The sequence below is a fragment of the Nematolebias whitei genome, chromosome 2, assembly GCF_014905685.2.
Source record: "Nematolebias whitei isolate Nwh7 chromosome 2, NemWhi1, whole genome shotgun sequence".
In the NCBI taxonomy this organism is placed as follows: Eukaryota; Metazoa; Chordata; class Actinopteri; order Cyprinodontiformes; family Rivulidae; genus Nematolebias; species Nematolebias whitei.
The window spans coordinates 37,302,057-37,308,245 of NC_056499.1; positions in this window are offsets into that span (position 1 = coordinate 37,302,057).

The window sequence follows — 6,189 nt, forward strand, 5'->3', positions numbered from 1 at the left end:
TTAAAAAAAAAAGGATAGTGGTGATTTTATTGTTCCCACCTACATTTATCCACACACTGGAATATTTAGGGTTTTTATTTATTTATTATTTATTATTATTCCTTCTTGTGTTTTTATCATAAATGATTCATGCTGCTCCATATGGTTAAGTTATTTTTTTTAATTATTATCTACCGCTTAAAAGAACATGTGGTAATTAATGTTTATGTGCTTTCAATCGTCTGTTAGCAAAATATCTCATGATCCAGCCGGGAGATTTTAATGAAACTCTCAGAAAGTAATAACTGAATGCACATCTACAACTGTTTACTGTTTGGACTAAAGCCCGTTCAAGATGGCTGCCGCAGCTAATCAATCTCGGCAAACATGTGAGTGTTTATAAGTCAGTCAGTTTTAAAGAAATTGAGCTAAAATTAGGGGTGGTGGTAGCTGATACTTACCCAAAACATGTAATCCGAGTGCTAACTGATCGTACAATATCTGCTTTTAAAACTTTGCTATTAAGTATTGGAGTCAACCCTGTCAGTCTGTTAGCAAAATATCTCATGACTCAGCAGGCAGATTTTAATGAAGCTGTCAGAAAATAATCGTTAGGTGGGGATGTTCATCTCTTTAACTTTTGGAGTCAATCCAGGTCAAGATGGCCGCCACAGCCAACTGACCTCAGGAAACACATAACTGGTTATAACTCAGCCAGTTTTATAGATATTGAGCTAAAATTGAACAAGATGGTGGTTCATCACAAACTCTAAGATATTTCATGGACTTAGCCATGGGGCAGCCATAATATTCTTTACAGTTTGACCAAAAAGAACTTGAACCTGTTCCTCCTAAAATCATTGTAGTCCATAAAACACTGGCATGCAAGGCAATATGCATTCTTTCATAAAATCTTGTACAATAAATAAATAATGAATAGAAAAATAGGAATATGCTTTTATACGCTTTTATATGTTTTTTTTTCCCTGCAAGATCAATAAAGTTCTATTTTACCTTATTTTATTTTATACAAAATCTCAGATTACCAGAAAGTCAGAGAATAAATGTAAAGTTCTCAGCTCGACATGTGAAACATCTCTCACTAACATCATGAATAAATCACCGACTTGTAACTTATCTAAGAAAAAAAAAATCATCTTTATTTAAAAAAGTTCAACATTTCTGTAGTTTTTATTTAACTTTTCTATCAGATTATTAAGTGCATTTTGAGTAGAATCATTTCTTTCATTCTGACCTTCTGTAGAGAAACTAAATGTTGGATTTTAACAAAGTTGAATCAGATCCTCTGGATGGATTCTTCTTTTATTGCAACATCTCATCTTTTATCCAAAAGACTTCTTCAGTCTGAGGAGCTGCAACAAACTCAGCACCTTCTCATAGTGGATCATCCAGTTTGATGGTGACATCCAGGTCTACACTCATCTCCAGGCCAGCGGTCACTTGTTCAGGGATGAAGATGTTCACATCCTGGCCAGAGAGGAACGATGGTTTGAGAGTTGGTTTTAACTGGTGCTAAATGCTGATAAAACCAAAGGGATGTTGTTTTCAACGAGAAAGTTGGTCCCAGCAGTCCTTCCTTCGATCTTATCTATGAACGATGTTCCTATTGAGTTTGTGGATTCTTACAAATACTTGGGAATTTTGGTCGATGCACATCTCTCTTTTAAAACGTATATTGAAAACTTGATAAAGAAACTGAAATTAAAACTGGGTTTATTTCTCAGAAATAGATCTGGTTGAACTCTGAATGCTAGAAAACATCTTGTAACTACCTTCCTACCGGCCATTGACAACGGTGACATTATTTACATGAATGCTCCTGCCAGCTGCTCGCAGATGTTGGATTACATCTACTATGGCGCGCTAAGATTCATAACTGGTTGTAACTATTGTACCCATCACTGCACTCTGTACTCTTTGGTCAGTTGGTCATCATTATCTACACGTAGGCTCTCACACCGGTTCATTTCCATCTATAAATCACTCCTTGGTCTGCTACCTTCTTATAGCTCCTCCCACTTGTCACGTCATCAGTGCAGCTACAGCGTGCGCTCTCAGGACATCATTACCTGCAGCGTTGTGTGGACTGAACTTGGCAAAAGGGCCTTCTCTTACTCCGCTCCTGTAACCTGGAACATGCTGCAACAAGATCTGAAGCTGTCCACCTTCATATCTTTAGGGGATTTTAAACATTTGGTTAGGTCAATAGAAACATTAAAGCAAACAAGTTCTTGTTTTTAATATTTTACCTTGTTTCATGGCACCTTAATTTAGTGTTTTATACACTACTTGTATTTTATTTTTATTTTATTGTAGTTTATTGTTGTCTGTTTAAAACAGGCCTCTCTTGTGACTTAGTCCCTGTGGCTCAGTGAGAGTAACCTGTATAAAAAAAAGGTTGAATGAATGAACGAGAGAGGAGTGAAGGCGGCCATCTTTGTGAAAAGAAATCGTCCATCATTAAACAGGGGTGGAGGCCTCCGGGTTCAACTGTCCCCCTCTTACAATGCTGTTATTGCTAGTATCACTCAGCCCCCTGTGAATAGTAAACAGCCATAAGGGCACTAATGATCTGTTGTTAGGCTGATGGTCCTTCTTGATCATGTGAACAGCTGGTTCTGGATGTGAACAACAAACTGGTTAATGAGAAGGTACTATTTATAAAATTGCATTTATTGCAGCCCCTCAGACTGAAGAAGTCTTTTGGATAAAAGACAAAACTTTTCAACAAAGGAGATTCTGTTCAGAGGACCTGACTCAACTTTGATTTGTCTACCTGCGCATGCATCAACTTAAATGTTGGACAGTGTTCATGTAATACCTCATGTGACCACAAGATGTCAGTGTTTCCAAAGAGAAAATGGAAGGCCATTCAGGCGATGCACAAAACTTCTGAGGTGGTTTTGGATGTAAAACTCAACTTTAGTTTGCTAAACTAAAAGTTTCATTAACTTTGTGAAACATCACTGGACTGAAAGGACCGTACAAACTGTATAAGAGCCAAATGTTTCTTTCATGAACGTTAAAAAAGATAAAAGCACAAGTTTAACCCAAAGTGTCTTAGTGAAAACTGAGCATGAGGTCAAGTTTGAGTAAGATTTTCACATAAAATATTTCTGAAGTTGTTTTTGCTGATGTTGAGGTTGCTTTATCCATCATCTGGGCTTCAGTCAGTAAAATACCGCAAAGATTTACAGCTCAAACTGTATATTTGAGCTCTTACTCAAAAAATAAAAATAGTGTACACCACAAAACAATTCACTTTATCGTTAAAAGATATGACAGGTGAAAATCCTGGAAGGAATGCATATCACCCACCACCATTCACGCCAAGAGTTTGAAACTAAAACCACTGAGTGTTGAGGAATGTGGTTAAAGCTGTTTGGGTCAAATCAAAGGTCAACCATGTAGACACGTGTTACAATCTGGTTCATTAAAACCCTTTCAGTGCTTCAGGATAGATTTCAAGCACAATCAATGACGTGCTTTATGCATCTAAATGTATCATTATGTTATTTTACTAAACAGGGGAAAAAACACTGTTAAAGTTAAAATATGAAAAAACAAGGAAAAGTCAAACAGTTGCCCGGCAGTAATCTAACAGATTAGGGCGGAGCAGCAGCTTCAAAGATAAATATATCTTTAGATTATATCAACTAAGTTCAAATAGAAAAATCAATGTAACAAAAGTAACAGCAGGTTATCTTTATGAGCTAAAAAGCTGTTTTCAAGGTTCAAGGTTCTTTATAGTCATTCGCATCACATGTGGTACATGAGGTGGATTGAAATTATGTACACAGTGTCCCAGTTACATCCAATAATAGCAAAAACATAACGTTTAAAAGAAAACAGTAATAAGATCTAGGATATACGCTAAACATTACAGTGCAAAACAACACGCTGAACAGCAGCACAAACATGAGTCTGTGAGATGATACGAATGAATACAGCAGCATGAAATAATCAGCAGCATGAGATCAGCAGTGTGGATAATCAGCAGCACATATCATTTCAGTGTTTCAGCAAAGAAAACAGAGGTGATGAGGGGACAAAGACATCCAGGAGCTCCATGATCAGTAATTATCGACGACACGATGAGACGTCAGCGTTTGATAACAGGATGACGACTTTCCCTCGTGTTTCTGTGGGATCCTGAAGAGACGGCAGCTGCTCACAGTTTGTGGCTCCCTGGAGTTTTGGTTGATGAGCTGCAGTTTGTGTCTCCAAACGAGGAGCGTGCGCGCCACTCGCCCCCCTGATACATTATTAATAGTTGCTCTGCTTCTTTTCCACTGAATTTCAGACTTTCACAGTTTTTTCCCCTCCTGCACACATCTACACCGCAGACGCTCTTTGTCTCCCACATCATGTTGTTTCTCTCCTCCTCACTGCAGCTCTGCCTCCTTACTGTTCTCCACCATCATACCTGTTTAGTGGTGGAGGAGACATTTCTGCTGTGTGCCAGCTGCTGCTCAGGAATGACAACAAACACCTGAAATTATAGTAGATCATATTTCATTTCAGCACAATAATTGCTCCTGTCTCTGGTGTTCATTCGGAGCTCTGGATTCAGCTGATTTTGACAAGTGTGTCTTGCTCAGTATGAGAAAATTGAAAAAGCAGTGAAAAAAGGATTTGGCAGAGCTTTGAGAGTTGTGGATTCTCCAACAGCAGTCTGTTTCAGTTGCTGCTAATGAGGGCAGACTTTTGAAGAAAGTCCTCAGCACTTTGGGACTGGTTCTTGTTCTCCTGCTTTTCCCAATAAAAACTGACACCAGTTAGATCAGTCTCCTGAATATGGAAGTACAGCCAACTGCAAGAACCTAGTGGGAAAAGAAAGTAAGAATCTATTGTTGTTAATGTTTTTCATGTTGCAACAAATTTCACCAAACCCCCTAAAGCTCACCGTTAACAATTGTGTTGATTAACCTAAAAAAAATCTGAAACTGAAATAACTGTTGAGAGTTTATGCAAAAAAAATAAATAAATAAATAAATATAATATCACACAATAACATGATGGTACAGTGGATCTTGCTTCTTGCTGTTGTCAATGCAGCTGTCATTGTTTTTATCTGATTTATTTTTAAGTTCAACTTGAATTAATTTATTTTATAGCAGCTAAATATTCTGTAAGAGGTCACAGTATTTAAAACAAGCGATACGCTGAGGTTCCCTGTCGCTGAAGGATTTGAATAGTACATGTTTGTAGTTTTCAAGATGAGTGTTTTTCTTGGACTGGAACTGAGCAGGGAACTAAACATTAATGTTGTTGGTGCAAGATAATCAAGTGGGTAGTTACACTGTGGAGAAGAACAGATGGGGTGTTTTTTTTTTCTTGTCCGAGTCAGTGTAGAATGATGGATCCTGGTTCAGTGGCCGAGCCAGAGGGTGGCCAGTGGTGGCCTTGGCCCCCATAGATTAATCTTTCGCCACCCCAATCATTTGAAAAGACTATGTTTTTAAGCAATATAAAAACTTGAAAGAATAGTTTCCTCAGATGATGGGGTGATCAGTTTACATACTGTAAATATGGCAGTGGCCATCTTGGATTTTGATGTGGTAACCCAATTTTCGAAAGGAACCTTTCTAACACATAGATGCAGCCACACACGAAAATGAAAGTCAGTACCTCAATTTTATCTACCACCAGGTGAAATAGTTGAGCCAGGGTCTCCAATTGTGGCCTCAGTCACCCGACTGGCCACCCCAATTATTTGCTGTTGCATCAAGACCGATTTTACTGCATGATTTCACCAGAACAAAAACAAACATGCAACGCGGAACTGTCTGGACAACACACCAGGTACTGTTAATTTAAAATATGCAATCAAGACGTTAAGAGAAGAAAAAAGTATAACCGGATCTCTTTCAGTGGGCAGGAAAAAGGAAAACCCAAAACACTGGGAGAAAATCACAGAACTCAGCTCATGGTTCAGTGGACTGAAGACGGTAACGGTAGGACAAAATGCATGAAGAAACTGTGACGTTACTGTGGTCCCAGTGGAACTAAATTAGAGTTGATGGAGTTAATTTGGGGCAGCACGGTGGCGCAACTGGTAGAGCTGCTGCCTCTCAGCGAGCAGGTCCCTGGTTCAAATCCCGGTCCGGGGGCCTTTCTGGGTGGAGTTTGCATGTTCTCTCCGTGCATGCGTGGGTTTTCTCCGGGTACTCCGGTTTCCTCCCACAG